This window comes from Ptychodera flava, chromosome 22 (assembly GCF_041260155.1).
Source record: "Ptychodera flava strain L36383 chromosome 22, AS_Pfla_20210202, whole genome shotgun sequence".
Taxonomy (NCBI): Eukaryota; Metazoa; Hemichordata; class Enteropneusta; family Ptychoderidae; genus Ptychodera; species Ptychodera flava.
The window spans coordinates 18944012-18956220 of record NC_091949.1 but is presented as its reverse complement, the minus strand read 5'-3'; the positions used below and the strand labels follow the sequence as shown (position 1 = coordinate 18956220).

General features: G+C 38.0%; 1 protein-coding gene across 1 annotated transcript in view; it reads right to left on the bottom strand.

Annotated features, from left to right (window-relative positions):
- Positions 1-12209, bottom strand: part of LOC139122883 (uncharacterized) — a 103099-nt gene that overhangs the window by 26654 nt on the left and 64236 nt on the right. Inside the window, exon 3 of the mRNA XM_070688718.1 lies at positions 10803-10924. The gene's annotated coding sequence lies outside the window, so the exon portion shown is untranslated. The remainder of the gene's footprint in view (positions 1-10802; positions 10925-12209) is intronic.

The following is a 12209-nucleotide window of genomic DNA, read 5'->3' as shown; positions in this document are numbered from 1 at the left end:
CACCTTTTTCTCGAGTGCGGGCGAACACGGGGAGCAACCACCCGTATAGGTGTTTATGAAAGTGCGATCCACGAAACGTTGAAGTTTCCAAGCGAGTGAACATTCTGGCGATAGCAGATGTTTGTTTTCGAGGGAAGAAATTAGAAAATGATTGGAAACGGTGAATTGTGTGATCTGATTTTGCTCAAATTGCTTTGCTAGGAGGTCAAACCAACTGAACTTCAATTACCGCGCCCTGCATATTGCCATAATCTGAATATGCTATCATTATCCCAACACTATAGTCACCAAACTGACCAACTCATATCAATTTTAAATATTTCTTGTAGATTTCTTCTTTTTGAGAAGATGATGCCTGGTATAGTATAGTATAGTATAGTATAGTATAGTATAGTATAGTATAGTATAGTATAGTATAGTATAGTATAGTATAGTATAGTAAACACCTATTGCCTGGTCATGAGGGCTATAGCACCCGTCTATTACCCCGAGGGGCCGTGCGTTACCAGAAACACATCGCTATTCCCGAGGCCGTAGGCCGAGGAGTATAGCGATGTGTTTCTGGTAACACACGCCACGAGGGTAATAGACGAGCGCTATAGCCGAAATAAAGACCAGGCTATAGGTGTTTTATAACACACCACATGCTCATGTTGTATTGCTATATAGTTTTTAATGTGTTTTGATATTTTGCACCGCAACAATCCATTGTGACAAGTTTACTGGGCGATGTTTCCACAGCGCTTTCAGTTGTACGCGTGGTACTTTCTTTCAAAAAATATTCCAAGTATACCTAGCGACATCCTTAGTTGCACCTTAATCTTTTCCGTCGATGAGCTATTAAGTTCCTACGCTGTTGGAATGTTGGAAAATGTTGGAAAATCTGTTTTAGAGAATGTGTCGTCACCTATCCCGGACGCACATCACGTTCTAGTCACCCGCCATTGTTGCAAAGCTGCAAGACGACACCTTCGGTCACGTGACCAGGCACTTTTCTAAATTTGGTCAAAACTATTTCCCTAGGGAAAGAGCTTTTCAAAAATACCCTCTGACGTCACTTTTGTCGATTTGGTGGGGACTAGACGTATCTATTTTCTCGTCACGTGACGTATTCTGGCGAATCGCGACACGGAATGAGCATGTGGCGTGTTATAATATAGTATAGTAAACACCTATTGCCTGGTCATGAGGGCTATAGCACCCGTCTATTACCCCGAGGGGCTGTGCGTTACCAGAAACACATCGCTATTCCCCGAGCGAGGCCTACGGCCTCGGGCTATAGCCCGAATAAAGACCAGGTTAGGGACTGGTCAGTTTCTTCGGCCTGGGGGGGGGGGCGGTGGATTATTTTTTGCCGACGTCAAAAAGTGGCTGACCCCCCCTATTCCAAATTTTGAAAACAGGGTGACCCCCCCTATTCCAAATTTCGAAAACAGGGTGACCCCCCCCCCCGGCACGCGACATAGGTAAAACAAAAGGTGGACATAAATTATATATATATATATATATATATATATATATATATATATATATATATATATATATATATATATATATATATATATATTTTATATTTTACATATATATTTATATTTTAAATAGTCATTCTATGTTTTAATGAAATTGTTAACATGTCAGTTGTAAGATAGGAATTTCAAAGTGTCAATCTTAAAGTTTGAATACAGTACATTTTGAATGAGCTGTATTTTGAATGAGCTGTGAATGTATTTCACACTTTCTATGCTTAACCAGATGTCCTGAACTGTTGTACAGAAATGGATGTCAATCATTAATATCAAAGAGGAAAAAGCAGTGATTCAAAAACTTTGATGGGTGTTAAGACTTGCCAACCATCCAATTAAATCTCCTGAGGAGCCATAGAGAGCTTTTTTAGCCAATTCTGATGTGTACAGTGTCTGAGAGGACCTTTTCTTGTAACATTGAAACCATAAAAGCACAGCTAATAATGACAAAACTGCTTTTTTTAACTGTTATTTTGTTCATAAAAAAGCATCTTTCTACAGAAAACCTGTGACACAAAGGAAAATAATTGCATCAATGAGAAGGAAAGATATCTTGTCATTTTTCTCTCTCTAAAATAAGTCACTGTATCAAATATATATTTTGAAATATTTGTGCATGTTGCTTTTTTCATACTGAATTCTCATGGAGAGAACAGAAAAGTATCAGGAATTTGTCATCCTTTTCATATGAAATGCAGATTCACTTTCACTTAGCAAAAATCAAGATATCTCTGATTTATTAAAGTATGGCGCCCGAAGGGCGCGCTGAAAAATATGAAACATCCTGATATCTCTGATATATATGCCTTGTATATTAAAGTCATGCACCTGAAGGGCATGCTGAAAAATGTCTGATATATTAAAGTAATGAGCTTGAAGAGCACGCTGAAAAATATTGAACATACAGATATCTCTGATGTATGTATGCTTGATATGTTAAAGTTGGGCGTGCTGAAAAATATGACTGATTATTAAAGTTACGCGCCCGAAGGGCGCGCCGAAAAATACAACTGAATGATGAAATTTGTGGATGACACTAGCATTTTAGGCAATGATGAGCCTGTGTCAAAATTCAAAAACACACTGACCCCCCTATTGGGCATTTCAAAAACATGGTGACCCCCCCTATCACCAAAGTCAAAAGCAGGGTGACCCCCCCCCATGAATCCACCGGCCCCCCCCAGGCTGAAGAAACTGACCAGTCCCTTATAGGTGTTTTTTATAACACGCCACATGCTCATTCCGTGTCGCGATTGGCCAGAATACGTCACGTGACGAGAAAATAGATACGTCTAGTCCCCACCAGATCGACAAAAGTGACGTCAGAGGGTATTTTTTGAAAAGTTATTTCCCTAGGGAAATAGTTCTGACCAAATTTGGAAAAGTGCCCGGTCACATGACCGTAGTGTCGTCTGCAGCTTTGCAACAATGGCGGGTGACTAGAACGTGATGTGCGTCCGGGATAGGTGACGACATATTCTCTAAAACAGATTTTCCAACATATCTCTCTCTCTCTCTCTCTCTCCTCTCTCTCTCTCTCTCTCTCTCTCTCTCTCTGCTGATTCATAGGCAATAACTGCGTACATTCTGCTAAGCTAGCATTTTCGCCAAATTTAAAACTATTCACACTCAGAAACCATTCGACTGCTTTTGAAGTTTGTAGCAGATGACGATAGTCGTTTCAAAAGTAAAGATCGACTCGCGACCAATTTCGGACGTGATTATTGCGTTTTTTTAATGTTTGTATCCTTTACTCATTCAAATCGTATTTTATCACCGAGAAATATGTGAAATGGAAGTCATTTATCTTGCGTTTTTTTTTAAAAAACGAACCTCATAATAATCAGGGAGAGTGGAATTCCGGGGATATTGCAAGTGTTGCACTTTCTTTGCATTAAGATATCCAATTTGTCCCGAAAAGCTTAAGTTCTTTCTTTACTGGAGAGTTAAATTTTAAGATGAAAAGCGCGTCTTGAACATTCAAAGGTTGTAATTCGAAATGAGCAGGCACTTATCGCCGGTCAGTTACTGCACACGGTCACCGGATTGCGAACAAGCTGCAAATATATCTCCCTTGAAATGCTTGGGTTATTGTTAGTGTACGAACAAAGCAAAATGCAGGTAAATCAATAAAAAAATATAAATTACTTCAACATCACAGAGGTAATGGAACACAACGTTGCTATGGAAGCCTTTGACTCATCCACCGGATTATATGATGAGACCATTTTGTTGCCTAGCGACCGAACAGTAGTATTACATTCCATGGGTATGCTTTGACACCGATGTTTATTGCAATTTTCTTGACATTCTGCTTTAAATGGTGTCATATTACAGTCAGTTTTTTGCTAATGATGCACAGTGAGCCCTATATAGATTTGCGTTTTCTTTGACTGGTTTCAAATTATAACATTAAAGTCTCTCTGTCTCTCTGTCTCTCTGTCTCTGTCTCTGTCTCTCTCTGTCTCTCTGTCTCTCTCTCTCTCAACATATTTTTTGCATATGTATTTGTTCCCTCTAGTTCACTGGCAATTTAATAAAAGTTTGAATGTAATTAACTTCTTTGTCTTGCCTGTTGTCATTTCACCACAGGGGGGGGGGCAAGGGAGAAAAACAAACAAACAAATAAACAAATAAGCAAATTAATAAACAAAATATAACAAACATACAAACAAGCATACAAATACACATATAAATAATAAACACAAAGACAAAAAACAAATAGATAAACAAACAAACAATCATACAATATCATAGAACGTTAAATAAATAACACCAACAAATAAACAGACAAATGTATGTACACATGTATGTATATATATATATATATATATATATATATATATATATATATATGTGTGTGTGTGTGTGTGTGTGTGTGTGTGTGTGTGTGTGTGTGCGTGTGTGTGTATACATTTGTCTGTTTATTTGTTTGTATGTTATTTATTCAACGTTCTATGATATTGTATGTTTGTATGTTATTTATTCAACGTTCTATGATATTGTATTGCCATAAAGCCATTATGGTGATAACCGGGAGGGCACATTGTATACATTTTGTGTATATATATATATGTGTGTGTGTGTGTGTGTGTGTGTGTGTGTGTGTGTGTGTACACAATTGTCTGCTTTTTTGTTTGTATGTTTTTTATTCAACGTTCTATGATATTGTATGTTTATTTGTTTATCTATTTGTTTATGTTTTTCTGTGTGTTTATTATTTATTTGTGTATTTGTATGATTGTTTGTATGTTTGTTTATATTTTTAGTATTTGTTTGCTTGTTTATTTATTTATTTGTTTGTTTGTTTTTCTTCCTGGCCACCATGTGATTTCACTTACGGTTTAACGACGGTTCTGTACCGGTATTCCCCTACTCCTATAACGCGGTATTATGCGATGTGTAAATTTGAAAATTACGGATGACGAACAAACTTGCATAAATATTTTTCAAATTCATTTTCATAGAAAGGGGTTGTTGACATATCGCATTCCTTAAACCGAAAACAGTTTAATAATTGGAGATTTTCCCGCAAAGACATAGCCTGCAGATTGGATATTTGTCGGGTTCGTGTTTGAGTATAACGCGATTCGACGCCGGTAAGACATTTCAATTAGTCATGATGTGCCGACATAATCGACGTAAGCACGTTCCTGTTCCATCGTGGCAGCCCGTTGATAACTTTTATCAAAACGAGACGCCAAAATGTCTCATCCGCCGAGCCATTTGAAAAATATTAAAATTCTGAAAATGAACTTGTTTTCCGAACCGTCTTATTTGTTGGGCAGATTTGCTACAGCTTCCAAATTCATTCCACTTCTTCATATGTGAAGTCGCACAAATGACAAAAACAGGTATGTATGGTTGAGTAATTGCTGGAACTCTTCTGACCGATTCCACTGCGTGCTTGGAGATCAAATAAGCTGATATACAGGCACATATTGAGTAACCGATTTGACACAATGCTTTTAAATCTGTTCAGTACGTGTCCATCTAAGTACCACGATTACTTTTTCCTATCTTTAAATGACGTCTTCAATCTTTTTTTTAATTCTGCTCATATCCTATTATAACCAATGAGTCCTCACAGTATCTCAGATCCGTAAGTCTATCAAATTGCGTAATTTGAAACAAACAAACAAGCAAACAAATAATAAACAAATAAATAAAATAAAAGTCTCCCTTTTGCAAAAGAATATTCTGATGCCTCTTATTAAAGGGAAACCGCCGTCGGAACTGCGCCTGTGCGAGTTTCTTGTTTACAAACAATGTATTTCGTGCATGATATTTATAAGCACGTCATCATCATAGCCGCAATATTTAAATTATGTCTGCATTGGTCGTATGGGTCCCATACATACCACCTTTGAGTGCAGTTCCGACGACTGTATGCCTTTAACTTATTGCGTCATAACCGTCTTCATGGACATGCATGTCCATCGCAAAATCACATCGGAACCATGTCGCCGTATTACGTGCGCCGTTCAATCATCTTTTTCTGAGCATTTTACTCTAAATGTCACTAGTATACCGCGGCATTCAAACACACCAATGCAAAGACTCTACACTCGCGTAAAACAGGCCCTACCTATGAAACGCAGCTACGACACTGATACCTCGTTGATGCTGAGACGATAGGGGCTTTCATAACTATACACACACTAACGCCATTGATCGATGGCTGTGGTTAAATGCTGGTATTCCTGACGAACTCAAAACACGTCTATGTCAGAGAAAAATATCATATTGTCATATGAATTCGTATTAAAATACTCAATGATTGCTTGATAAAGGGTAAACTATTGTGACAGTAGTTTTAAGTTAGAAATACCATTCACTGGAATCCAAGTCAGGCTGTAAAAAGTCTTCAGTTTTACTTCCAGACAACATATTCTGATAATTATCCGCTGGCTAGTCAATTACCTCAGTATATAATGTAATTTAATTTACATGTAATGTTATATTATATAACGCAATGTAATGTATTGTCATGTAATATTCATATAATATATTAAAATATAATATAATATAATATTACATTATATAATATACAGTAATTATGATTTGATGGGATATCATATTACATCATATCATTGTCTTATGATATGATATGATAAGATATAACATAATATCATATTGTATTACATTGTATTATATCATTATGATATTATCGTTTAGTCCGTTTATCTAATTTTATTTTATCTCAGTTGGTTGATCGGTCAGTCATACTGACTGATTTTCACAAATGCATAATCGGTATACAGGAGTAAACAAAGTCTCATTCCATGATAGAATCTAAATGCTTTCTTTGATACTGGTATCTAAAACATTTTAAGCAGACGACAATAAAAACTTTGGAGAGCGCGACGATACACCGAAAGTCTCAAGGGTCTATGGCAGGATATATCTTCTCTACTATAAGCAGATCTCGCTGTACAAAAGTAGAGCCACTCTTTTTTTCCCTACAACTTGAAATATTGTCTTCGAAAGCGGGTCACAGTCCATGCGAACAAACATTTCCATTTAATGGTAATATACAAACCGCATTGGGCCGAATTGTTTCATTTGCTGTTATCTCTGTAACCGCACCATATTCAAGCGTTTTATCGTTTTATATTTCCCATGATATTTGCGGGTATTACTTCTCTCTTCAGAATCTGCCTGACAGAACTAATTCTGTACGACAGTTTCATTACGAGGGAATCAATTCTGCGCATGCTCGGCACCGGACAGGATAAGACGGCGCTTCCTTAGACGATGGTGACACAACAGTTGAAAAATGCATTTTCAAAATTTATGTGCGGTACGAGAGCTGGATTGATACGACTACGGCAATTACTGACCTTCTGAAACTTTCCTTTTTTTAAATCTGCAGTCTACCGACATCATTTATTATTTTCAATTCAACCGAGAAAGTGAGCTTAATTCACAGCAAGACCCTAAGTGTAAACACTACCCCATGGGAATATTCTCTATATGCAATGTCGCCATGACATCAGGTCTTAATCCTCCAAAAACATATTACGAGGCAATAGGATGGATAGTTTCTGACTTGCGCTTGAGTGTGAGCGACGAGTTTCTGTCGATTCATACAGTGAACAATGTATTTCCAATCAAAATCCGTGATATCGAAAAAAAATGCTCTCTTAGGTAATATGCACCTCCAATGTGTATGACTAGAACTTTTCCTCAAACTTTCCTCAATGAAACTTTCGACCATTCTCTTACCAAATAAAAAAAAAATCAGAGTCACCGGCCAAAATTTGGTACTAGAGAGAAAATTACCTCACTACGGTAAGATTTCACGATATTTCAAATTCAAAATGGCCGCCATCACTGTTTTACATGTAACTCTATGGGGTAAAATAAAAGTTTCGATTTTCGAAACTTCTTACAGAAAGCACTCAAATATGAACCCCCAGAAGTAAGTACATCAGAAGAGAACTGATAAAATTTTGAAGTCCGAATATCTGTCCCCGAGGCGCGTTCTACGGTAATTGAGTGTAATTGAGTACCTCCAAGACTTCGTTTTCTTGATTAGGCCCTAGATGATCAGTATTCACAGACATGACAGATCTTTGCACAAAAACAATATTTTTATCAACCGATTATTTCACACTGAATATCACTACTATCGATATGTTGGCTTTTTTACGATGACAGTTTGAGTTGTGTAGATTAATCTAAACCTAATCGCTCGGCAGTGCATTCTTGAAGCAAACTTGTCAAACTTGTCCGCCAGAGTTTAAGGTAGTATGCGCCTCGAAAGCTCGAAAGTGAGAGACTAAATTTTTTACTCAAACTTTCCCCGGGAGATATTTCAATTATTCTCTTTCAAAATCAAGAATAAAAATTTTGGGTCACCGTGCAAAATTTGGTACTGGAGAAATAAATTACCCAATATTTACTGATATTTGAAATTCAGAATGGCCCCCATCCCTGTGTTAACTCCAAGGAGAAAAATGAAGTTTTCGATTTTCGAAAAACTAAGACTGCGAAAAGTTTTCTTACATCAAGAGCTTTAAACTGAACCCCCACAAGTGGTAGATCGGAAAAGAGTTGTAAGGTTTGAAAGTCCGAATATCTGTCCCCGCGGCGCATTCTATACATTTTAACTCAAATTACAAGGGACGCGCGATACATGCGCATCCTGCGTACCTTTTACCGTCTGCGCGATGACAAGGCTACGTCGACGTCTGAGAAACGTTCGGTTTTCAGAAATATCCACTTGCAGTAATAATACTTTGTGCGTGAGCATATTGCGTTCTACATAACGACAAGCACAAAACTGCTTTTAAAAGTCTGTTATTTATAAATATAAGAACACAAAGAAGAATTTATAACCCTTGTTCTTTACACCAGCCGTCGAATTTCTGTTTGTCGATTTTATGAAACTGCATAGGTGTTGTGTGTATTGCTGGCATTTAATCTATACATGCGCGCCAAAACATACGTCACTTTTGGCAGACGACTCGCTCCTTCCTTTCCAATGGATCTATTTTACAACAGAACCTACTAAAAGATTATTTTTAAATAATCCATCAGACCTGACGTAGACAAAACAATGACCGCAGTTCCCGTACTTAAATCCAGGTCAACGATGCCCTTAATTTAGGCAAATACAGGCAGTAGCCGTTAACCACAACTGAATTATGGTCCCATTGTACGACAGAAATCGCTTCCACGTACTATCATCATTTTTGGATTCAAATTCAGCTCTGAGGCCAGTATATTCCCATGGAATTAACACACAAATTCCCCAGCATAGTCGAAATGATAAGCATAAACATCACTCACCATGGTAACCAAAATTAATGAAACTTGGACAGAAAGAAAGATAAATTAGTCTCATGACAATTTCGATAATAATCTCATCGGGGCGTGACTCCGAATAGAGGTCATAACTCGCACTGAGCGCTCCAACAAAGTAAAGGAAAACAGTCAAGGTCACAAGGTCACAAAATGTACGAAGTATTAAAGTGCACTCAGGGAGACTTAATGTAATATTGTCAATCTAATTAATGCGGTTTACCCCAGGCGCTCCATACGCGGAGATAAATTACTTCCAACCACAGGATTTTCTTTCTGTTTTGTATTTTTATTTTAATATGCTACTTGGGAATAAGACGAGGTCATTTAAAACTGTAAGATAAAGGTATATTAATTCATAGCAAGAGTACACACCATAGTCGTTTAAATTTAAATTGCTCCCCGAGTGTCGATCTGCGCTTTTATTCAAATGAGCAGCGAGACAGCGGTAGCAGATTTATGGTCATATAGTGTGTGCATTTTGTGTAGAATATCGAAATGGTGAACATCCTTGCGATTGATCTCACTGATAACGCTAGCCAAACAGTGTCAAAATCTGAGACTAGAAATTCAATAAAAATGGCTCGTTTTAATGAGTAAATACGAAGGTCATTATTTGTAATACTTGCCAACGCTTTTGACGAAACGTCCAGTTAGCGTCATATTTCATGTTCCTTTAAAAAGGGTAGATTTAATCAACGACGTTGTAATATATGGTTTTAACGGTAAAAAATCGTGTGTGACGTTAATTACAGCCGGGGTGACAATCAACGAAAAACGTCTGTCAGTAGTAGAAACCGTTGATCAAAGCTTTGTGTATTCTTGTCTGTTTATCACCGTATGTTCCCAGTCTGACTTCCTCGTCTTTCTTCTTCAACAAAAATTGATGCAATGCAATAAGTCGCCCAAACAAAATATCTGTGGCATCCAGCGAATCGCGAAATACTGTCAATGGCTCAAGTGCTAACTCGGCGAACGATAATGACTGTTTAGCAGTCCACAGTAAATGTCAGTACACTGGGCCATCAAGCGGTGACGTCAGTCACCTTGCTTAGTACAAGAATGTTAAAAATCAACAAATTTGGATGTGAATTAGGTAAAGTATAGACTGCGGGACTAATATCAGTCTTATCAGTTCGAGTCCTGAATTTACGAGATAATTGGAAACGCTCCCGCTCTCGCGTTATCTAAGCGATAAATTTTCACCCGACTCTAGGTGGCGCGTCTAAACTCTCGATTTCTTATCTTATACGCGGGAGATCGTTTTCTAAGGACTTGACGCCGTAATTGCGATAGTCTTAATCTATTTACTGTCTTTCAAATTTAAAAGTCATTCGCACTTTAGCCATTCCGCTGAATCGAGATAATACGGCGAGACTTTTCGTCAAAATGAAAACCAAAATAGGTCAGGAAATCTTATTTAGTGCGATAAGCCTAAACTAGTTACAGAGCTGATTGCATGCAACTCACCTGGTGCAGACGATATGGTGTGCTGTGAACTAAATCCATTACACACAATGACAGGCGTGCTAATTCAAAACCCGAAAGCCTCCTGAGTACTATTCCCGATCACTATTAAGCCCGTTATGGATCTGAAATGGAAAATAAATCATTGGTTTAAAATATGATATTTTGTCCGACGTAAACCAGCCGTGAGAGTGCTTGACGAGCTATTTAGCTTAGCGGTAACGTGAAATTTACGGGAACATCTCCCACTGTTGTTTTCCATTTACTATGTCATAGTTTTCTATTACCGTATGTGTAGACAGAGGCCTACCACATGCCCGCCAAAATGATTTTTCGCGCCACTTTCCCTAAATCACCACCAACGTGTTACGTATTAACAAAGCGAGGGACGCGACACATGAAGTCGGAGATCATTCTGTGTGACAGGATATACAGAAAAAATTTACGATTCAAAAAAAAATATAATTAATGACCTAGAGCTCTCTAATCAGGCGAGTGTTGTAGGTATTTTGTTGGAATTTAAAGCATCGTTTGAAATGATTGAATTAATGTCGGTTTAACTTTATATAATCGTTTACTTGACGAATCAAAATGGCGGTAAGGTTGTCGGTGTAGGTTTTGTATAGGCAATCTATCGCTCGTACTTTTTTCCAGACTGCTCTGCTGTATGCGAGCAGATCACTGGAACATCCGTACACACTACAATCGTATTCAGCTCTAGGCTTTCTACCCAAAAGCAAAATCAACCGGTTTTTTACCCAGTGTTTTTTTTTTCATAGACACAAAAGAACAATTTCGACATTTGTGGCTCCTTTTCAGCTGTACACGTGACTTGCCTAAATCTATGGATTCCTCGGCGGCTAACTAGCATCATTAGACGCTCAAATATGCGTCTGATCGCTTTACCGCTACGGTTGTTCTGTCTGTAACACTCTATGTATTGACTCTGAAGGAGTTGAATGAAGGGCATTGTGACTGTTATAAAATTGCCAAGTGTCGATATCCGTCGTCAGAACTCCGCGCCGCCTCCGAATCTCCGCGTTTCTGTGGTAACTGTCGATGAAACCGCTCGTTCGGTCGTTTTCCTGACATTAAAACCCTGACCGAAGGCTCCTGCGCAGTGAAAGAAAAGATGGAAACCTTTGGAAACAAAAGACATCCAACTTGAAAAGACACAACGGCCATGATGTATCGGCTGGCGGGCACACTTGACTGATGTTCGTTATGGAATACATATGAAATAACATTCATATTTAACAGGGCCATTCAGAATGTAATATATTGTCCGGTTTGATGAGACACTATCCAGGCTTATTAACTGATAACGATCTCCCGATTTCCTGTACGAAATCTCATTAATCAAGGGTTCAATGCTTTCAACATCAGAAACCATAATTTGAAGAGAAAGAA